This window comes from Plectrocnemia conspersa, unplaced genomic scaffold (genome assembly GCF_051122295.1).
Source record: "Plectrocnemia conspersa isolate PC_06_02 unplaced genomic scaffold, ASM5112229v1 ptg000010l, whole genome shotgun sequence".
NCBI classification, from domain to species: Eukaryota; Metazoa; Arthropoda; class Insecta; order Trichoptera; family Polycentropodidae; genus Plectrocnemia; species Plectrocnemia conspersa.
Window position 1 is genome coordinate 9420639 of NW_028277174.1, and position 25457 is coordinate 9446095.

The 25457-nt window shown below is 32.2% G+C and overlaps 1 protein-coding gene and 2 long non-coding RNA genes across 6 annotated transcripts in view; 1 reads left to right on the forward strand and 2 right to left on the reverse strand.

Annotated features, from left to right (window-relative positions):
- Positions 1-25457, reverse strand: part of sbb (scribbler) — a 264527-nt gene that overhangs the window by 157210 nt on the left and 81860 nt on the right. The gene's annotated exons all lie outside the window — the stretch shown is intronic.
- LOC148230576 (uncharacterized) lies at positions 3954-4723 on the forward strand. Its single transcript, XR_015811118.1, has 4 exons — positions 3954-4091; positions 4160-4203; positions 4449-4549; positions 4621-4723. It is a non-coding gene; the product is annotated as an uncharacterized LOC148230576 (long non-coding RNA).
- LOC148230577 (uncharacterized) lies at positions 5861-11896 on the reverse strand. Its single transcript, XR_015811120.1, has 2 exons — positions 10620-11896; positions 5861-9415 (listed from the first exon to the last, which is right to left on the reverse strand). It is a non-coding gene; the product is annotated as an uncharacterized LOC148230577 (long non-coding RNA).

Below are 25457 nucleotides of genomic sequence, written 5' to 3' on the forward strand. Positions count from 1 at the left end.
TAGCGATATTTTTATTTTAACAGTGCGACTCCTGTCTGTCGGAAAAGTCGTCTTTGAAGGCTTTTATTGAGGTCGGTCACGTACGTAGGCTTAACTACGTTTTCAGAGACCCGTGAAGGGCCCTTTATCGGTGTGGCGTCTCTCAGCTACACAGCGTGCAAACTTCTCCCCGCAAGATTTGCGGATCTTACCGCAACACATTCTTGGCAATATATCAAAAGTTCAACTCGGTCGGATACGTGTATTAAGTCGGATGCATGCGAAACGATTTCGGTTCGATTCATAAACCGAGTTATGCTTTATCGCACATTGGTGCCTGTCTGTTTAAATTCAATTGCTGCAAAATGTACACATGATTGTGATTTTTCATTTAAATTTAATATATTCTATAATAATTTTAGAATTTATGTTTCAAACAAAATTTTAGCGGATGTTGAAATGAAATAAACCTATGTATTAAATTTATATAATAGTACATAATACCGTAACCGCAAAGTTTCATTACTGTTTCATTGACGTATAATATAATAGTTACGGTAATATAAATTAATTAATTTATCAGGTTATATACCTAATACAAAATTATCAAATATTGTTTCCATACATGGACTTTTATTTACAATTAACAAATTAGCTGTATAATAAAAAATGAAGGTAGAAATAATTTACCTACAAAGATAAGATCAAATGACAAATAGTACTTTGATACAAGTCATTGTAAACTTGCTTTACGTGACTATCGCAAAGACAACCAATATCGCTCATGGCGTTAAAATACAGATAACTCAACGGCCAAAAGTTTTCTACCCGTAAGACACATGTAAACGAGTTGGGGTCGGCTCACTAACTCGGGTCGGTTTAAAACGATTACTTTACATTTGCAACACGAAACTTCGCAAGACCGCATTTGTTGAATAATAAGACAGCAGCGAACGCTACGCCTTCTCTATCTCTCTCATTCCTCTCCGAAACTGTCGGGGGAGAGCTCGGTGGTGGCACGTATCCCCCCGGTGCTGTTTGAGAACACGACAATGTTCGCCGACGTGGTTCTATGTAATTCTATACTGGATGCGAGTGCGGAGACACGGACTGTCTACGAGAGACACTCCACTTAATAACGTGTCCAAACGTACGCAAACTGAACAACCATTACGACAGAATATGGAATCTACAACACAAACTAATATGTCTAAAAAATACTTTTCAATGTTGGGTTGAGTTTAAGTTTAACTGATGGTTCAGTCTAGTATATGCAGTAACGCAAAATGGAAAACTTGGAATAAACAAATTTAGAACTTCGCTTTAAATGGCTTGCCGCCATTGCGACCCTTAGACCGATATTTAATACAAAGAGCACGCTAACTATAAAAAATAAAATTTTAATATATAAGCAATTAATTAGACCCATTTTAACATATGCAGCAAATAATATATCATACATATTTTAAACCACATTAAACCCACTAATTTCTACGATAAAAACAACATTAAATTTAAATACAAGTACAAGCCAAAGACAACATAGCAAATATGAAATGGTTTCAGATCTTCAGGGAAATGTACTCAAAGTATCACTTAATTTATTGTTGTTTTTTATTTTTTATATTTTTTTCTTTCGCTTAAATTTTAAAAGTTTTTTAGTTTTTTTCCTAAAATTATAGCCACTAAGAATTTATATATAATATAATTTATTTTATAACAGTATCTGGAACCAAGAAGATCGACATATATTGATGAAGTCAAGCAAGGAAGAGTATTTACCGTACTATATTCTAATGAAACTAGCTGTCGGTACCTCACTATCGTGAGGTACCGATAGCTAGCGAGTGTGCGAATATCGGACCCTCAACTTTTTGGGTTTTAAATATCATTTTTGCTTCGTTCTGATTTTTTTAAATATTTTTTAAAATTTAATGGTTCAAATTATACATTACTATTAAGGATTTTCAATAATAGACAAAATAGTTCAATCTATAAAAAACTACTTAACATTTTCAATTCATTTGAAAATAGGTTTACAACTTGACTAAATATTTCCAGAAGAAAACATTTGACCTTATTTATTAGATTTACAACGTTAGATTTGATCGTTATATTGAAACTTAGATATTTAATGATAAATCTAAATATTGTATATCATTTATGAATAGGTTTAAAACTTGGCTAGATAATAATAAATTAAAAATTGTACTATGAAATTTCAATACAGCGAAGCTCACGGAACCAATGAATAAATTTTGGTGTACTGAAAATTCGTTATATTGAATGTAAGGAAGATGATATATTTTTATTTTATTTTTAATTACTATATTACTACAGCATCAAAATAACCTCTTATAAGGTTGACAGATCGTTTTTTGTCCTTGTTTAAGGAAAATGTATGAAACACAATAAAATTTGTGAAAAAAATGTTTTATAAAAAAAGTTTGAGGGTCAACGAAACACCTGTAATGTCGCTTTTGAACACATCTGGCACACGCCAAGTCAATGCTAAACTGAATTCTTAGAAATATTTTGTCAAGTTATAACGTCATTCTTAAATTCGGAGCAAAATATTTTGTTATACTGAGATTAGTCTTCATTACAATGAAAACATTTTGTATGAAAGTTTTTCAGGGACATATTAAAGATTCGTTATACTGGGAATTTCGTTATTTCGGTATTCGTTACAAAAAATATCATTGTATTATTTTTTAAATAGGTTTGTAACTTTACTAAATATTAATAAAACAAAAAATATCAAAATGTTTTCAACATAAAAAATAATATTAAAACGTAACATTTTGTATCATTTAAAAGTAGGTTTACAGTTTAATAAATAATAATAATAAATAGCATCGGTTACACATCCGCTCAAAAATATTACTGATATGAAAAAATATTTTGTTACACCTTACTAACGCAACAACACAATCGATCATATATAGTTAGTGCAATGTGAGTGATTATAAGTCATTGATTGTGTTTTAGCGTATTTTAGGTGTTTGAGTGTCAGTTTTAACGCTGCATAACACAATTTTATCATAAATTTAAATTTTCGTAACAAAAAAGTTTTTTGGTGACACCATAAGTTACTTTATAATTAAAAAAAAAAAATCTATGTTTTATGTGTAAATATAAAAGTCAGTTTTTATTTACATTTACTAATTAGAAAGAAACAATAAACTAAAAATATCAAGCATCTAATCTGTTACTTTAGACCAAAAGTGCGCTTTAAAAATATTAATAATTTTGAAACCTTTGTCTTTTTTGATTAAAAAATATTTTGATTTACATATTTTTTAAAGTAAATGTTTTTCTGCGCAGCATTATATATTTTAATAATTCATGAGTGTAAAAAGTTTTCACTATATTTAAAATTAATAATAAGCTAAAGATATTTAAAATCTATAATAAATTATTAATATTTAAAATCCATAATAAAATAAAAAATATTTTAATGTTCAAAAAAATATTTTGAATAAATCTTGAAATTTTATTCTGAAACTTTTAATTTAAAAAATATTTAAATTAGTGTTATACATTTTTGTGTAGTTTACTTTCAAAGGCGTCAGTAAGAGGGATTTTTGCAATATTAGTTGGTTGGTAATGAAGAGTACTTATTTTGCAACTTTGCCCCTTTTTGTTGAAAATATTTTTTAAAGCAGTTTTAAAAATTCTCTAAAAACTAAAACTTTAAATTGCCAACGTTCGCCAAAATTTAGGTACATATTTTTTCTGTATAGAGAAGCTAATACATATCCACATTATTTATATTATATTTTAAATCTATAAACTAAAAAAATATTTTAAAAAACATTTTTTTTAGTATTTTATGATTTTTATACATATTTTAATATATGTTATACAATTTAAATCGTTAAAATCAATTTCGATCGGTAAAATAAATTTAGTTCGTTCTCAAGTGCGGGACTTCCCAAATTTGCTTACATCTGACAGCTGTCACATCTGGTAAGCGCTCGCTATGTCGCTGCACTCGCTGCGAATTATGTTGTAATCGCGGCACTTTCCTTTCAAAGTGACAATTGAAGATGATGCAAGTGATGCAGCATTTGAAATTATAGACAAAACTATAAATTGTGGGTGTGCCAGTAAGTGTTTGGTTATAAATAAATAATATAACACGGTTATTCTAACAAAATTACTATTGACTTTCCAGGATCTAATATTAAAAGACAAACAGCGGTGATTTGGCAATTAAAGGTATACATACCGAAGTTAATTAAACATATTACAATGCTAGTAATAATAAAAAATATATGACATATTGTGACAATTTTGTAAAAGATGAAGATATGCCAATCTACGTGTTTAATCCTCTACAGTACATCCATCAATTTTGTTCTTCGGTTGTCGTTTAAATTTAATTTATGGATTATATTAGTAGTAATAATGTGTTCAATGTTTACTCTTGATAAGAGTCTTATTGTTTCTTAATTATTTTTCAGAAGCAATGATGGAACAATTTGATGACCTATATGGCTACAACGTAGAATTGGTATATATAAACAAAGAGTTAATCTTCTCATGTTGAAGTCACTGTCAGCAAGTATTATCTTTTTATAAAGAACATACTACATAAGTTTGATGTAACTGAATATCTTAAATTTGGCTATTCAGAAAGAGGAATGATGGCACAGAACAAAAATTGTACCTATTTTGCCACATCGGAATTAAAAATAACCCACTCTTAGATATTTTGGCTATCGATTATTCCAGGTATGCAATCACATATTTATAATCATTGTAAAATGTCGTTTATTAGATAACATCCAAGAAACTACACATTTATAAGCTGTCCGACAGCGCCGATTTGATCGACATTAACTTTCAATCCTCACATACTAAGGATATATTACACGTTCATGTTTAAAACATAACTGGTTAATTTAAAATTCTTAAAATCTAACGTATATATGTATTAAATCGGAAAGCAATGATAATGTTTATGTAATATAAAAGTAAAACTCACTTTTCGGCCTCGGAGCCCGGCGACGGGATTTCAAAATTTGAAGATTTCGTTACAAAGATTGTTTTATGATTGTTTATCTAATTTAATCAATGTATTCTTCTTATCCTCAACACATTATGTTAATATTTAATTTTCATAGTTATAACACACCTAGTTAATTTGCAATCCGATTATTTATAAAAGCAAAAACTCACTTTTAGGCCTCGGAGCCCGTCGCCGGGAATTCAAAATTTGAAAATTTCATTACGAAGATTATTTTATGATTGTTTATCTAGTTTAATCAATGTATTCTTCGAATCCTCAACGCATTATGTGTATATTTCATTTTTATTCAGTCAAATGACGAATTAATGAAAATTATTGTCGCGTAGCAAAATTTTATTATTAAATAATAATTATTTAAAAGTGTTGTCACGGTACTATCTATTTGAATTTGAATGCTTATTTTTCATTGGTCGACGCTATTTGAATATTTGAATGCTTATTTTTGATTGGTCGAAACAACAGAACGCATTACCGGCGGCTCGAAAATCAATCGGAACAAATTCAATTTTAATTTTTAGATTATTATTTATTATTATAATTAAATATATTTCCTTTGTTTACGTGTATTGTTACACACCGTTAATACAAAGCGATACGATTTACAGAGTAGATAATTGAACGGAGAATGTTTCGTTTAAAGTTATGCGCGTCCGGAAGCGGAAGCGACGGCGGCGGCTTAGAACAATTATATATAAGATATATATACGTGAGATAAATTATTGAGTATCAATTAAATTATAAGTCGATTCAAATTAAATGTTCTCAGGATAGACTAAAGAAGAACTACAAAAATGAAGTGCAAAAAAATTATCTATGCCTAAATACATATATTTTTTAAATTAATTTTATTTTTTTTGAGTGACAATGCACTTCTGTTGTGACCTGAAACAAACGGTAAGAGGAGTGAAATAAAAAGTCAAATAAAACCGATTATTAAAATTAAATTCCTGAAGTGAAATTTAAAAAAATAGTGGGTTGCTACAGTTAATATATAATGCTCCTCATCTAAATGAAAACATGATAAAAACGAACGACGGTCTTATGGTTACAAAATTTCTACTACCAAATGTTACAAATTTAATACAACCCATAGACATAGGCCAAGGTGCTATATCATCAACGAAACGACTTTCTCAAAACACTTGCTGAGAAAGATGATGGTTTGATTAATTTCTGGAAAAAATAGTTATCAAGAGCACTATTCTGTATCTTAATCTTTAAAACGAACGAACAGCGTTAACTATGTGGCAAGTCGCATAAAAGCTCGTATGGGGGGTCAGGTCAATTTAACATAAAACTTGTTTTAAAGCAAAAAACTACTTTTTTATATATTTTTTCAATGCAGATTAAGCTTCTGAAATTTTTTTGTATGACACACTTTTGTAGGATTTTATCCCACAAAGTTATGATACTATAAGTTTTTAAATTTGCCGCCATTTTGAAAAAAAATCATACCATATATACGATAACAAAAATTCAATTCTTAGTCATTAAAACAAAGGAATTAATAACGTTAATTTTATGGCAAATCTCAAAAAGGCTCGTATGATGGTCCGATAGATATGTGTGTATACTCAAACTGTGTTGCACAATAATAATAATATATCACTAATTAACTTAATCCTATAAAAAATAAGCGCTCTAAAACTCGGATATATATACAGTGTATTTTTATATCAACGGGACAGAAGCTAAGACTGAAAACGAGTTGTAGCTTTAAACAATCAACAACAAGTCATTCCACGACTGATCGATCATTTCGAAATGTGACATCATAAGAAAAATATACATTTTTTTGTTCTCATTAAAATACCATCGATATGCAACGCCACAAATTATTATCAATTACATGTACGGTAAAGCCATTAATATCACTCATAAAAAAACTCATTTTTGGCGGTCAGCGTTGAGGTCGTTAAGCACGAATTTTAATCCCTTCTGGGGGGCATTAGGGTACCCCACCCGCCGCGAGTCAATGATCCGCTCGCTAATGACTCGGCGCATTTAAAGCTTCTAAGCTTGCATCCCAAACGACGTGCGAACCTTTAGCCTGACATTCATAATGCATACATGATTAATGCCACATACCATGTTGCGGCGCATACTTTACATTCCAAGCCGAGCGGCAGTATGGCGCGATTTTCTACATTGTTAACTACTCGAGTGTAGAATGTACCCGGCCCGGTGGGGCGGGGGTGAGTCACACACCCTCTCATTCGCCCTACCCGCAGACGACCAAGTTTCCCGGCAAAGTTATTAGTGTCTCAGTTCTCTCTCTCGTTCTCTCCCCCTCCATGGCACTCCTGACGAGGGGACGCCAGAAATCGCGACTACCATTCAATTGACCAATTTGCAATATGTCACGTGACCGTTTCGTGCTTTTGCACCCTTTGTGCTCTCTCAAAAAGTCAACTGCTATCTCTTCATCTGTCTGATGGCTTCTCTTATCCATTGTGAGTGTTTGCTATCAACGACTCAGCAGATTTGCATTGATAGATTAGTAAATTGTGAATATTTTATATGAAGACCCCAAGACAATAACGCGTTGAGTTATAAATATTTTTTTAAATTGCTTCAAATGTAAATATTATGTGGAATTAACAACTAATAAACTATTTTTCTTTTTTTTAAATCCTATGTCGGGGTGGACTCGAAATGTTTTAAGCCGTTTATCAAATAATTTAGAGGTGTTTTGAATTGGTTTTTATGTAAGTAAAAAATAGGCCTGCACTTGTCTCTATGTGGCAAAACTGACTCTCGATAAAAAAAATTGTCATCCACATTATTTTTTAGACCTTGCTCCTTCCAACTACTATTTATTTTAATTAATTATTGGACGGTAAAAAATCAAATTGCAGACGATGTGAAAAATAGGCTATCGGAATATTTTGTATCAAAGCCTCTAGTTTATGTTACTGGAATTAAAAAAAATATCGAGAGGTTGGAGAAAATTAAATTAAAAAAAAATTAAAATAAAAATAAACATTTAAAAATGATTATCTAATATTAAAACCTGATTTTTTTATTTTGTATCACCTTTGACACAATTATTCACAAATTCACTAAAAATGGCTTGAAGTGGCTGGAGCACTTTTGAAAACACCTTTGGAGTGCAAAGGGTTAATAAACCGTAATTGCATCATTTGGTAATAATATTTAAAATATAAGTAGTCTATAATAAATTGACACGTAAACAACATTGTGAAAGATGATGCTTCGTGTGTCAGGATATAAGAAGTATCGTGTTTTATAAGCTACTGAAATTCAATTGAACACTATTGTACAGAAAAACGTTATTGTTATTATGTGGCGATTAACCAGTCCTTGCTCCGCCCTAAATTTTTAATGATTTTGTATTATTAAATAATGAAGATCAAAACATAAATCGACTCATCTAAAATTGCTGATCATAACAACTTAAAAAACACACATCGTGACTAATTTTTTTTTGCAGCACAACATTGTATATAATGCATAATGGGCGTGATTTTGTTTCAATAATAAATAACGTAATGCACCAGAGTTGAATATGCGGCACGCGAACCGCTTGTTTCGCACGCCTTTTGTGTAATACGGTTATGGCCATTAGATCAGTTTTAACCTTTTAACGCCGCTGGCAAACGAGCGTGGGATGAAATGCGATATTTTTACAAAAAATAACCATATATTTAAATAGGCGCCTTTGGAATGGCTGCCAATTTGAATAAACACGAATAAATATGCAATGTTTGATATATATGAAAATAATGTGCGATTCCAAACCAACTGGACTTGTGTTAATTATGACAAGAGATGTTTCAGTTTTCTATATTACGTCGATATTATGCTAATAGATCACTTTTGATTGCTGTATATATTTAAATTGCTAATTCTACCATTAAGTAATAAGCGTAGATGGCAATCTCTCGGCTATTTGTATGGCAAAAACATTAGCATGTAAATCTGGCGAGATGCAGATTATTTCTCGCTATGTTTTCCTTTAACGTTTAACCTATGCGATTATACAATCATATTACAAAATAGTTAGTAGTAATAATATTGAGCTAAGGTTATTGTTAATACATCAATTATGTGCACCGTAAATAAATATAGTGCACTGAACACATTACTGTATTCGAAAGCAAAATATTTATAACTAGAGTCAAAATCATCATAATCCCTATTAAATAACGCTGATTAAATTTAGCATGCAAACTTGATACGGCACCACTGCGATAATATATCAGAGCTGTGAAAGAGGGTGGTATGTTAGGGTGGTGGTTTTCATATGGCGTTCCAGCGTTTACGAGCAAATAAGGCTCGGAGCTTTGGGGTGGCTAACCCTTGTATGACACTCGAAAAAAATAATAAAAATAACTGTCTTAACGAAAATATTTTGTGCTGTGCACAAGTATAGCTCTAGACATGGAACTTGTCCTATTGCAATAGTGTGAGTAAATATGTATACTAATCTGCACTGATTGGACCCTGTAAAATAATTTTTGACGTAAAGACTTTTTAGTGGACGGCGATAACATAGGGATGGTTTAGGATCAAGCGGTAGCGGCGAAATACTTTCCCTCTCGCTCGCTCGCGTGTTAAGTGACTAGAGTGAGTGAGAGATAGGGCATTCGGACCGTATCCCCTTATCGCTCACACACTCTCGTCACTTAACACGCGAGCGAGCGAAAGGGAATGTATCTCACCATACGCGCCTGTTGGTGTTAGGTAGAATGGGTGTGAGTCAGTAGGCAATTGGCACAGAGCGAAGCTGTCGTCTGTTGAGTACACGGTGTTTATCAAGTATTGAGATGTCGGAATACAGCAAATTAGGGCAAGGAAGAGCATTATCGGGACAAACTAAAGAAATGGCTTTAAACGTATATACATATTTTAAAAAGATGGACGATACTAGCAAATCGTTAATTATTGATAAAATGACAATAGATTCAGTAAAAAAACTAGTGGAAGAAAAAATAAATATCATAACTGCCAACGAATGGAGTAATGTCTGCCGAAATGCATAAAAAATGAAAAAAAATATGAAATCAACGATATTGCCATGGATGATATTATGAATAATATGAATTTAGTGTTTAGTGTAAACGAAGATTCGGACTCTAGTTCAGAAGATTCCTTTGATGGATAGATTATTTTGTCTGCAATTTTTGTATTAATTATATATGTCATTCACGTATTTAATACATTTTAAAATCTTCATAATTTCTAAAGTATTTAATATAATTTAATAAAATTTTCAATTCAAAATTCACCATATACATACCAAGTTTAAAAATTCTAAAGATCCATCGTAGATCCATTGATATTAGTTTAGTAAAACTATCACAATGCGACAAGTAAGACAAAAAAATCCCTTCTGCCAGCCCCATGTCAATAAACCATCCCTATCCAGGTATAAAAAATGGTTTGAACATAATTGCAACAAAAAAACAGTCCATTGAAAATCTGACATAAATACGATCTGTTTCATTTATTATTTAAAAATAAATGCTACAAAAAATTAATATTAGAAAATAAATTAATAACAAAATGTAAAACATTCATCAAACACCCTGTGACTCACACACACGCAATCGGACAAGTTCTGAGTCTAGAGCTATACAGTATGTTATTGTTCGCCACTCACAATACATTCTAAAAACAACCAGAGCTAATAAAAATCTAAAAGTACTTAAAAAAAAGTGCAAATTAGTTAGGGAAATGTATTTAGTGTAACTAAATATCTTAACAAAATTTTGTATATATGGAAGAAATGGAGGCAAGTGTATTAATGTCGGGCTATTTCTCTATACACACACCCTGCTCTAACTTTCGATCACTGTGCTGGAACAAAGTCGCTTGCCCGCTCTTTCGATCTAATATACTAATTACATTAAACAAATTTAATATAATATAAACTTCGGTTACAACATTGTTGCGACTGAAACCGGAGAAACTGCATAAAGAGTAAAGGAGTCGCTTTCATTTTTACTAGCCTTATATCTTTTCTTACCGAACATCGCTCGTATATCATCATGAAGTATCGTATCAAATGTCTTCAGAATGAATTATGGCGGTATCGTGTCAAAGGTCGTCTAAAGAATGAATTTCAGACCGGAATGTGCGACAGAACAACAGATACGCAAAACCCAAGGAATCAAAAGTGGTTTCAGATTTAGCCCCAGAATCATACATGAGGGTTGGTGGCGGGGGTGGGTGTATTAGGGACTTTTCACCAAAAGCACCCATAGCCGAAGCTCTATATATACGTACCCAAAGGCGTAACGGAGGTGGATGTTACGTAACTGTGCAAAAGCCTCCCTCTCGAACCACAAAGAGGGGTGTTAACGTCAGCGCCGTAATTCGGAGGGTCGCGACCCCGAAGCGGGTCGGACCCGCTGAAAAATTGATGGAATCATATCAAGGATTTGCGCCGAGTCCCTGAAAAACACACGAAATTTCCACGCTCCGCAGAGCAACCTATGCACATACGCGCGTATGTGTGTTTTTTCGGCAATTTACCTTTATGTATATTTTTCCATGCTTTTTATATGTTTGGGTTAAGGTTACGCAATATGTTTTTCTTTCTATGTAATATGACGAAAATAACGTGTTTTAGTGGCAGTAGTGTATGTTGGGATTATGGCTTTCAATATCAGTATACCTCGTACCGGTATTCCGGCCAATTTTTCAATATTGGTTCAATGGAAATTGTTCAGTTTAGTATAGGAAAACCATTCCTTGATTTGTTATTCAATATGGAATGCCTTTACATCATATTCAAAGAACGTGCGATACAAGATCCAAATTCAATCACAACTTTAATAAATGGATTTGATTGCTAATCGCAAAATTTGGCATAGTGATACTTGCGGGATATTTTCAAGCATTAATGTTCATTTTTTTACAAACCCCATAAATATAGAATCAAACATTAAAATAAAAATAAATCAATTTTAATTATAAGACGAGATTAAAAAGAAGAAGAAAATAAAACTCATATTACTAATTTACAAGCCGTTTATAAAAGCCGCTTATTTTGATCGTCAGGTAAAATAAGTACAATCATAAATATTTTATATATTTAATATAAAAAATACTTATTTCTTAATTTTTTCAACAATACTATAAAATATAGTTTCCATCATTATTTACAACTACTTCCCATCTCTCTTTCAGACCGATTTTTGAAATTCTGACTTAGAAGCAAATTAATTGTATAAAAATATACAAAATAAAAATTAAATAATTTTTCACTTCGACCACAATTTGAAAATATGTTTCTCTTAAGGTGTGCTTTATGGATCCTTTATGGAGCGAGTTCTGAAAAATATGGAGGGTGTGATTGAACCCCCAGTTTACCCCAGGATTTTTTCAAATGACATTTTTTCTTTTTAGGGTGTGTATTGTCGCGATGAAAAATTATCTCCTTTCTGTTAAATAAACTTGGACTTTTATCTTTCAGTTCCTGGTTTATGCTTTGTAATACGCTTTCCAGTAACCATTTAAGTGGGTTATAATAATTAAAAAATAATTATTCCGCGTTTATCTCACAAAATGCATAGAAAAACTTTTTGAATCGTATTTGATTGAGAAAAAGACATTATTGTTTCCGACTTACATAATGCGGGTAATTTGTTTCTAGTTATTTAATTTATATGCAAATCAACCGTCGATACGGATCCGAATCGTTTAGCTATTGTATATACAATAAATTCGATACCATCATTTTTATGAATTAATTAAATCACAGCTGATCTGAAAAAGTGATTTGAAAAGCTGAAATGACATCCCTGATGAATAATTAGCATGTTCCTATTGACGCCTTTACTAATCAGTAATTCGCACAGTATTAATTAGAAATTATTATTAACCAATAATTATTTCTAATTAAATATTATTTAACATTCTATTAATTGACTTTTCTAATTGCACTAATTGGATAAATAAATTAATATCGTTAAATACATAGAAAAAAATTACGCATATATTCTAATATCCGAATAGTTGAAAAATACGAATACAGTAAGTTCTCGACTTACGCGGTTAATTCGTTCCAGAAAAATTCGCGTAAGTCGAAAAACGCGTAAGTAGAGGAATACTCATCCGATATGGATTAAATATTAATACATTCCCCCAATCATCCGAACGATACTTGAAAGAACTAAATGCCGTCTTCTTGTATGTATACATTAGGTTAAAATGAAAATAAAAGCATTATAAAAATGTATTCTATGTGTAAAATGTCTACAAACATTATAATCTTAACTCTTTTTACAAAATAAAACGAGAAACCTAAAAATAATATTTATACATACATATTCATTAAAATATCATGTCATAATGTCTATACTATTCCATTTCAATATCTTTAGGTGTTGGATTTCTTTTATCTAATAAGAAACCGTACTTATCCAGTGAAGATTGTACACTAGATCTTTTTTTCTCATAATAGATATTTTTATAACAGGAAATAGCGTCCTGAACTGCTTTATTGGCTTTCTCAAACCGTTCAATGTCGGGATTTTGTGCTTTTAAACCAGCCATTCCTTGGTCTATCAAATTAAGGCATTCTTTCATTTTTTGTACTCAAATTCTTTTGTTTCTTTGACTTCCTCCTCCGAATCACCCCCGTTGTTTCTATATTCTTCAAGTTCTATTAAATCTTCATTGTTTAATTCCACTCTATGACTTTCTAACAATTCAATGAAATCATTTTCATTTATATTTACATTTAATTGGTTTGTCATTTCAACAAGATCATTAATTATGTTATCTTCCTGCATGGGGTCTTCAACAACTTCAAAAAATTGAGGAGTAAGCTTCTTTCAAACGTTTTTCATGGTAGACTTTGCAATTTCATTCCAGGCAACACCAATATTTTTAACAGCTTTATAAATATTGTGTTTTTTCAAAAACTGTGTGAGTGATATATTGTTTTGCCCTTCAGTTACCTTTATGGCATTTCTAAAAGTTGTCCTTAAGTAATATTTTTTAAAGCTTTGTATTAGACCTTGAACCATAGGTTGTATTATAGAGGTCGTATTTGGGGGCAAAAATGCTATTTTGATATGTTCGTGATCACACGGTGGATGTCCTGGTGCATTATCAACCAGGAACAAAAATTTACGCGCAAATCTATATCAACATCGATATTATAACAAATTTTAAATTTTCGAAATTTTTAACCGCGTAACTACGAATCCGCGTAAGTAGATACCGCGTAACTCGAGAACCTACTGTAATTGAAAATCCTACCCGCAACCTACATGTATGAACCACCACTGATCAAAATATTCAACAACCTTGTTCCTCTTTTGAATTTTAAAATATTTATTAGTTATAATCGGAATAAGGAACATTAATTATTCATATAAATTTTAAGGTTAACAAGAAGTAACACGACACGTGGCACGGTTTTTGCCATTTCGGATACGTTAATCCAGTGATTACCAAACTATGTGCCGCGACACACAAGTATGTCGCGAGATTTTCAAAAAATATTTAAATTTAAAAAAAGTATCAGGAAAGTTACATTGAATTCGGTTTTATAAGACAAGAGTCTGAAGCTGGTGACATTACGTTTTGTTTGATTTGCAACGCAAAGTTATCCAATGAGTCTCTTGTCCCAAGCAAACTTAAGAGACATTTAGAATTGAATCATCACTCGTTCAAGCATAAACCGCGAAGTTACTTTGAAAATCTAGAGGCTCAAAAAATCAGGCAATCAAAAAAGTTGACATCGTTCATCAAGCTTCCGGAAAAAGGACTCATTGCCAGTTACAAAGTTGCACATTTGCTCGCACAACATAAAAAAGCTCACACAACAGCCGAAAAAGTCATCGCCCCAGCACTGGCGATAGTTGTACAACCATGCTTGGAGCTGAAGCTGCAGCTAAAGTCGAATCTATTCCATTTTCTAATAACACAATATCGCGGAGAATCGAAGTCAGACTTGTTTTGTTGACTTGCAAAACCAAATTCGAGAGGATTTCGAAATATCTGACAAACTTTGGTCTCTTCAAGTGGATGAATCAACTGACTTATCAGTGGAAAAGCTCAAGTCCTCGCCTTTATTCGGTACATCAGAGAGAATAGATTTGTCAACGAATTTATATTTTGCAAAGATTTGAAAGGTACGACGAGAGGACAAGATATGTTTGAGTTAGTGGATGAAAACGTAGAGCTGTTCAAATTAAATTGGAATAACTGCGTAAGTATCTGCGCCGATGCATGCCCATCAATGTTGGGAAAAAGAAGAGGATTTGTAGCTCTGGCACGTCAAAAAAATTCGAATATAATTGGTGTTCACTGTATGATTCAGTCCCGAATTTTCAGTCAACTATGCGATGCGATGGATTCCGAATACAAATGTCTGCTCTTCCATACGGAAGTTCGATGGCTGTCGAAAGGAAAAGTTTTGAAACGGCTAGTGCATCTCAGAGTTGAAGTTATTTCGTTTCTTGAGGTAGCAGAACACGGATTTGAATTTGATATCCATGACGTGATTTGGTGGTTGAAAGTTCAATTTCTTTCGGGTTTGTCTGCAAGGACCAGTTGAGAATATCATCACAACAAAATAAAAATTGAAATCGTTTGATGGAAAACTAGCAATGTGGAAGGCCAAGATCTTGAAACGGGATTTCGATTGCTTTCCAACCGTCAACGAATCCCAATCAAAGCTTAAAATTGTCCCACAAATTCTCGCTTCTCTCACTGAACAGCAAAAAGCTCTCCAGCATTACTTTCCATCACTCTCTCTCGACGAATATGAGTGGATAATAAATCTATTCGCAAACAATAAAGCAACCAATTTAAAAAACGATGAGGAGGAGCAGCTGATTGATTTGCGCAACGATATTTTTTTGAAATCGAAATTTAACAAACTGAAGTTAGATGAATTTTGGCTTTCCTCACAGAAATCACATCCTTTGATAAGCTTAAGAGCAGTTAAAATCCTTTTACCATTTTCTTCGTCTTAGCTATGAGAGTTCGGATTTTCAGCATTGACTGAAATTCTGTCAAAAAAAAGAGAAAGGCTACTGAGAATCGATGATGAAATGCGTACATGTTTATCAAATTTTGAACCACGATTCGAATTGATTTGCTCACGAAAGCAAGCACATCCAATTCATTGATAAAGAATATCTTCCTGTGTTTTAAAAAAAAAATTATATTGATAAGAGTTATTTTGAAAAATAAATTTGATTTCTGATTCAATTTTTTCGTCATTTCTTAGAAATTCATACATTGGTGTAAACAAGTGTGTCGCGAAAATTCTTGATTTCTTTTACTGTGTCGTGGGCCAAAAAAGTTTGGGAATCACTGCGTTAATCGCATGTTTTTTGCTTAAATAAATTACCTCAGATTTGCGCCAACATCATAAAAAAGGTTAAAGAATTCATATTATACATTGGTTTATGCAGCTTTAAACATGACTGAAGAATACTTGTTTATGAATCGATTTTAAAGAATTTAAATGAATCAACTGTAAAGGAATATTGATAGTTGATGCGCTAAATTACATCGTTTTCTCTCTTTCTCTCTGTAAAGAGTCCAAATACAATGTGAATTGTATGTGGAACTACTTTTAATATTTGAAAGTTATTTAAGAAGTACTTTTTTAGACTTGCGGGTAGAATATGTAGTTAAATTTTAACTAAATATAAACATGATTTATTTAACTGTGCAGCAAGAAATATTTTGATAATTTATATAGCTTAGCGCTCATAAACTGTCATTTTTATAGGAAAGTATCAAGTTTTTGAAAATTTAATTTAAATTTGGTACCGTTATGTTTAATTTAACCTAATTACACATAATCATAATTTATTATATTTGATAGATAAATGCAGTAGGTTATAAATCTAACATTAATTATACAAAAAACATCATTCTGCAAGAACAAAACGTTCAACAATAATAATAAATAACAAGCTAATAATTTTGCCTTTTGAGTATCATCAAACAACTTTCTAAACGTCGCAACGTATGACCTATGCAACAAACTGCCAATTAGAAACAGCATGACCAATTAACCACGATCAAAAGGCGCAACTGACGCATATAAAATTATAAGAAACAATAATGAAAAGGCAAAACTACACTAGAAGAACATAGATTCGACTAAGCAATCACGGCGAACAATCGTAAAGCCTGGCAAGTTTACGAACTTGTACTTCGGCGACACGAACAATTTGTACGTATTTTCAGGCGACGTGACTATTCGACATCAGTTTTCAATATATAGCTAAGTACGTATATGTGTATATATGTAAGTAAACCCCTGCGAATCTACATGCAACGTCGAAGTTTTCCTCAAAGCGCCCGGTACATTACCTATGAAGAGTTTCTCACTGTTCATACACGTCTCTAGATGTGTTTTATGTATACAGTGAGGTGTGTGGCAGCAAGACGCGAGGGTAACTTTTTAAGAGAATTACTCAACTCTTATACGGCATAACCGAGACGGGGTATAGCGGTGTTTCTCAAGCTTTTAGTTGTATACCACAATATATGCGATGATATGTTTTATTAACTTAAGTTAAAACTTACGTTTAGATTTTAAGCACCACACCTTTAGGCGAATACAATTGATCAACATACCTGCAACAAAGCAAAAAAACATGTTAATAAGATGTATGTTATGATAATGTATGAGATTGGGAAACGCTGATCTTTCTTCCTCTTGAGGCGCAATCTATCAAAAAGAGCTTTACTTATAACGGCAGCTACAAGGGAAATTCAATAGCGGGCGCGCTTGAGAGTTTTCGCGAAAACAAAGTGGTGTATATCTGGTGGGGTGAAAGGTGGGTTTCTTTGATGGTGGAGCAAGCGGGGGTGGATGGCAACAATGACACGGCTCCGCTAATACAGACTGCGGTTAGCTTATTTTGATGTGTGACGAGAGGAGAGCAAACACGCTTCAGAGGTCACAGTTAATAGCAACCCCAGGGAAGATATTAATTTGGTGTATTTAACAGCTTTAAATTAGCTTACATGTATTTATTTATTACATGATCATTAACAAAAGGTGATAAAACAATAATATTACTAATTTTCTATTAAAATCACAGCAATAACAAATTTAAAAAATATAAAACTACCAAAATTATATAAAAAGCAATAGATAATGGTTTAGGGTAACTTCTAAATATAATATGTGGAAAAGGGTTTTTAAATGTATTGATCATCCCAGTATTGTTCTACTTTTTTAGAGATAAAATATAACTGTTTGAATGGTATGTCTCACAGACTTCATTTTTGTGTGCTTTTTTGTAAATGACTAGAAGTGAAAAACATACATTTTTCTATGACAGAAAAATATATAACTTACGACAAGAATGTGTTTATTTTTTTATTACAAATTTGACCATCATGACTTGATAGGTTTTCCCAATGCGGCATGATGGCCAGTATACAAACAATAATAAACATTAAAAAGCAGTTATGGTGCACACCTAAAATAGATGAGCACCATATCACATATTTCTTTTAAACTCCTCATATCTATCGCAGAATCTCGTGATTGTCAAACTAGCTAAAAATCTGGCTCGTGCAAAAAGAGCTAAGACAAAAAAGAGGCTTTTTGTTAAAATGGGACAACATCGTTAGAAAACCATTTTGCAGATTAAGTCAAAAAACATCGCATTGCACGTGCATTTTGGATTGACATCCAAACGGCTGTTCGTAATCTGCTCTAGCGGCCAATGGCACTCTTCCAAAACCCGCTACCCTTTTGTAATTATCTGTCCCACCGGAAGATTTAAATATACATACCAAAGTTAATTAAACATATTACAATGCTAGTAATAAAGAAAAATCTCGTATTAGTGTAAACAAAAAGTTACATTTACCCACTATATAGTAGCGCTTACAGTTAATTTTCAGAAATAATGATAACAATGGCAAACAATTGAAATATGACATATTGCGACAATTTTGAAGAAGATGACTTGTTGTTTTTAATTATTTTTCAGAAGCAATGATGAAACAATTTGATGACCTACAACGTAGAATTGGTATATATAAACAAAGAGTGAATCTTCTCATGTTGGAGTCATGTCAGCAAGTATTATCTTTTTTAAAGAACATACTATATAATTTTGATGTAACTGAATATCTTAAATTTGGCTATTCCGAAAGAGGAATAATGGCACAGAACACAAATGGAATAAAAACCATGACGTATACATATTTTACGCATCACAATCGTCGTGAAAGATAGTATCCCCAAATATCAATAGATAAAAAAATACGTTTTATTAGCATTTATATGGTTTGATCGACATTAACCTCAATCTTCATACGTACTAAGTATATATTACATGTACACGTTTAAAACGTACCTGGTTCAATTAAATCTAACGTATATGTGCATTTAATCGGAAGCAATGATAATGTTTATGTATTATAAAAGGAAAAACTCACTTTTCGGCCTCGGAGCCCGTCGCCGGGAATTCAAAATTTGAAGATTTCATTTCGAAGATTGTTTTATAATTGTTTATCTAGTTTAATCAATGTATTATTATAATCCTTACGCACATTATGTATATATTTCATTTTCATAGTGATAACATACCTAGTTAATTTTCAATCCGAATATTTATATTCAGTCAAATGGAACAACGCACATAACGAATTAATGAAAATTATTGTCGCCTAGCAAAATTTTATTAATAAATAATAATTATTTAAAACTGTTGCCACGTTACTGTCGTCCATTTTGTTTTATATTTGAATGCTTATTTTTCATTGGTCGACAATAAAAGAATACATTAGCGGAGGTTTGAAAATCATCGTGCCAACTATATTTTTATTTTTATTAATTATAATTAAATATATTTCATTTGTTTACGTATACATATAAATGTGATCATGTTCTTGCTTCTGGTAATAAAATGGTGGTTTTCTCTACAAAAATAAATAATTATCAACAAAGTAAAAATTTAGGAAATTTTTACTTAAAAAAATACTATTTCATTAATTAAAATTGGTCACGCAGCGCGAAAATTTGGATTGTTTTCTTTGTTACATACAAGGTAATCAATGCCACGCTGATTTTAAAGAAATAATTATTCTGGTGTGAGTGCGTATTTTTATTTATAGACACGCTTGTAATTTTTAATGTCAAGATTACGGTAAGGTATTTTTAACCCTTTGCGGTCCAAAGATTTTTTGAAAAGTATTGTAGCAGGTCCAAGCCATTTTTAGTGAATTTATTGAAAAATCATGTTTTTGGTAAAAAAATCAAGAAAACAAGATTTTATAAATAAATAAAAATATTAATTTAATTAAAATGATATTTATTAACATATTTACCACAATATTAGCAGAATTAATTTCTGTATTGTTTTAAAAAAATAATTTTTGTGAAGCAATCTCCAGGGTGAAGGCCGGGCTTTCTATCACAAGTATTGCAATAAAATGATATTATCTTTCTTTTGCCAGGAACATTTCGATCCGAACACGCCATGCAGTCCTTGTATTTTCCATTATCATAAATTAAATAAGAATATCTATCCAATCGTTGCTCCTCATTGCAGAAAACGGAATGTAAGGAACAAATGATTGAGACCAAAGATCTTTCATATTAGGAACATTGATTATTCCCATTTTTATTATCACTCCTAAAAAGGCTCTTATATCCACTTCTGTGGCGTCCTTTCAGTCATGCCAGCAATAATTTTCAGCAATAATTTTCGCTGCACATAAATTTGTCTCTTTTGTGATTTTTTTGAATAGTGTCTCGGTGAAAAAAAGTTCAAAAATTGAAGGAGTCATATTTTGGGTTGAAGTTCTCATCGGCCCCATGTTATTTGTGCCGGTTGTAAATGGTATATTTGGATGATATACGTCTTTATCTGTTATCTCCACCCATGAGGATGTATTGGGAATAACCAGTGATGGAATAACAGTTTTATTTTCACTATCACTCATAATTCGCATCACACGACGATGTACAGCATTTCTCGGAAATACAACTTCGTAATTTGAATCCGTCACAAATGAGGTAGATGTATAAGTGTATAAGTGAAGTGGATTGCGACCCAATTAAATTTTCTTCATGGGATAATTCTAATCTTTCTAATTCCTTGTCTAAATGCTTCATATAATCGTCATCACTATTTTCAAATTCATTATTATGATTGGGTTTTTTCGGTCAAAACATTTATTTGGGGTATAAATGAAGAAAATATTTTTTTATAATAATATAAATAAATAATTTATGAACGAACAAAGTGTAAAAAACTTACATAAGATACAAAAATTGCAAGACACTTCACAAAATATATGTTCACAGTATTAGAAAAAAATATTTGCTACGCGACCTAAACACGACCCAAACCGTTTTTGTTTACATTCCAGGCTACAATTCAAATGGCTATTGCTGGTACTAGATCAGTGTATTACCTTCTAGAACATTCAATGTATGACATAAACAGTATGAAAAAATTAAAAATCCACATAGAATATTTTTAAAAGTAACTGTAAAAAATGTCCACACAGTATGGACACTGCCAGTAAAAAACAGATGTCCAATACGTGTGGACACTGGACCTCAAAGGGTTAAAGTCAAGATTACGGTAAGTAAATTCGCATAAGAGTCGCATTAATATTTATTTTGAATTATTTAAACAGTTTTTTTTTTCCACGAAAGTTACAAATTTCTTGTGATACATTCTTACTGTGTAATGGTTAAGTGTACAACGTGTTATAAACAAAATAATATTGACTGTCCAAAAATTGGCAACCCCTGAAATGTACATACATATATATATACATAGTACATACGAGTTAAGCAAAAAATAAAACATCCGCTTCAGCGTATTTATGAGCCGTGAAGAACGAGACGGGCGATAAAAAATTAATCTCGTAAAACAGCCTCCGTTAATGAGCCCCGTTTATATTCAATTCGCGCTGGCGCTTTTTCATCTGGGGCCGTAGTCGGCGTTTTCTGGTAATAAAGGGGGCCTGGGAGGTATTTATTGTTCTGCCATCGCGGCGAGGGTCCATTAGAGCCATTAAGTCGGATCTCGTCTTTCATCAGCCGCTACTCTTTCAATCTGGAGCTATTATGGGTGTGTGACAATTTTTGACCTAAGATAAATTGACTAGTTAATGTCAACATAAAATTAGTTAAGCTAATGTTTGCGCTCAGAAATAATACGAATATTTCTCTCCACTCTCAGTTTCGTATAAATGCCTCTTTGATTGGTTGAATAGTTTTCCTCCTGATTTTGGCTGCGCGAGATAATTTATAATAATGATACTATCTATTAAGCGTTAGCATTTACAAATCTGTTGATAGTATATATAAGATATAATTAATTTAGTGGTCTTTAACTGACGGATGTTGGTTGCCTTCTATGGTTCGATTTTAATTAAAACATCTAATCAATCGATTCGGTTGAAACATCCGCTATTATAGACAATATTTATGGTTTGATTTATCTCATTGCTAATGCGGTATTTTCCCAACGATAGCTCAATTTAAAAGCTTTCAAGTTGAATAATAATAAAAAAGTGTCTCCCCATGTTTACGAAATAAGTTTAGCGTTCACCCCACGAGTATTGGTTTGTTTCTTGTGGAAGAGCGAGTTATAAAGTATTCCGCGCGGATAGTGGTAATAGTTTAGAAACCACACAAGTGTGGTAATATAAAATGTACTTGTACATATAAATGTACTCAACTTTGCGATTCCATGAAGCTTGGTTTTATATATTACATTATAAGCAGAAATAATATATATGTATGTACATATATACAATGTTGGAACGAGCATCAGTGGAAAGAAATATTGAGATTTCATTCCACTCCCCTAGATTTGGGGCGCTCTTCACGGTCTGCGTGTATTCAAGGGATGTCGTCAATGGATGGAGAATCTTTTTACATGAACACATAAAAAAACACAGAATGTAGAATACGTATCTTTCGATTGTCGGATTCAGCGACGCTTGAATTATTTTTATCTCACGCTTTTTTTGTAACGTTTAACCGGAGGGTAGAAAGTGCTATCTGGTAAATTTAGAGCAATGACAATCACGTGCCTATGAGATTATTATAATTACAATATAAAAAACAATATTTGCTAATAAAATTTATCAAGAAAGATTAATATGGTAATGACCGCGCGATCTTTGGTCGAATTTGTGACAATTTCTTCCACCACACAAATGCGTTTATTACTGTTAAGTTGTTGTAAATAACGCCCCTGAACAACATAATTAATCACACACCATTTAACAATCTATCATTTGTAACCGATCCGCCATCTTGCTACCGAAAAATAATTGAAGAACGTATTAAAACAACAACATTACACGCGACATAAATCCGCGCAATCAAGATGGTAATCCGCTCATTAACCGCGTTACGCTAGCGGCGATTATGACGTCACAACCATCTGAGCAAGGTTTCCCACATTCGTCGTTTTTTCTCTCGTTTCCCACGCCACCATACGTCACGCGCTTTCATACGTGTATGGCCCACGCTACAAATCGTTTAGTGTTTAGTCTTAATCTCAGAACGGTCAAGAACATAATACGATTTTTTTTATGACATGGTAAAAACTAAATTTCGGTATAAATAAAAACATATACGAGTGGCGAACTCAACACGCAACACACGATCTCCCATTCTTCCACCACACAATATCCGATATGATTAGATATATTTGTTGAGTTGTCTCTTACTTATTTTAACGCATCATATGGTCGGACAAATGTTATATTTACTGTACGAATCAATCGCAATCAAAGCACTAAACGATCGCTTTCTCCCAGTTTTAACTATCTGTAACACACAGGGAAAACGCTGACTATTCAAACACGGAAAACGTTGACGCAAAAACAAATCAAATTACATAGGAAGCGAGTCAATACAGCGTGCATAATCCGATCGGATTTTCAAATAGAGTTATTTTTTTCCAGCGATACCCCATTACGTAATTACGCGCATTTTCTCTCCATCTCTCTTCGCTTCGTCTCCGTCTTTCTCTTTCCCTCTCGTTAGTTTGTGCTCGCTTTAGAATACGTTATAGCCGGGTGAGCCGGTCGCGTTCGTTCCGAACGATGCACTCCTAATGGCATTCCCCTTTTAGCTTCTTCTAAATCAGAAGGCATGAACATCTCTAGAGTGAATTGAATACGTTAACCCTTTGCTTACTGTGACCATGTTTTATTCATCTATACTAGTGTAGCAAATCGTATGATCGCCGTGATCCATTAACGCATTTCGACTGAAAAAATATCATACCTTTGTTATTAACAAGAATAATCAACTATATTCGTGGCATTCTGTTTAATGAGGATATCAATATTAACTCTCAAGTGAATAATATCACTTAGAGGACAATTTAAATGAGCAATATATAAAATAATTGTTCCATAAAACAAATTGTTCGTGCATTACTGTTGGTCAGAACTATGAACACTATGAATAACTTTAATAAGAAGAAAAAAATCCGAAGATTTACCTTACATAAATATACAAACAATTCGTTTTATGGAACAAGGTATTTATTTAAATGCACATATCTCTTAAAATAATTCCCTGTTAAATCGCACCCTATTTCTAATATGTGATGCTAATTGCGTGACACTCATATATTTTAAATGAATTATATTAATTAGAACGATTACAAAGAAAAGCGTTTAAAGGAATAGGATGAATTATATTTACTAAGTTCCTCGCACAAGGGGCATACCTCATTAGCTAGTTTTTGCTCAGGAACACGCTCGTTCGTTGCACACAGTTTCAACCCATCTTTGCGATATTAAATTAGCGAGAGGAGTATGACAATTATTCAAAACATATACATACATAAAGGAGTTAAAAACTTTCTGATCACATGTAATTTATATATTTTTTGTATATTAAAAAACAGTTTCTTCGGATAATTTCATAGAATATATAAAGATTGTGTTTTTTTTTTGTTCATAGTATAACGTTTGTTACTTATTAGTAAATAGTTGCAACATGACAGGCGTTAGCATAATGCGTGATTTAACACAATCAACAACCAAAAAAATTAAGATCTGTAAATCAATGACAGATATTTTATTAATTATTAATTTAAGCAGTTTAAAATCACTGCATGTACAGAATGATCCGATTCGAGTTTTCTATGTTGGCAGTACTGTAAATCAAACAGTAACAGTTCAGTGTCAAATGTTAGTTTGCAACAACAACGGAATTGTCGATTCGTCGGCGTTCCCAGATTTTGGGCTTTTCTTATGGCTCCCTTTGGAGCTTATTTTACTCGCGTATAAAATTCATATATACAATAACTGAAGCCCAGAGACCATGAATAGTAACGAATTTACGTAGATCGTGTGTTGATGTTGATTTTTCAAAAAAAAAAATTTCAATATAAGGCACATTTCTATTTCTCTGAACATGTTAATAAATAAAATCCGCATATTGGGCGAGGAAAATCCTCATATAATTCACGAGAGA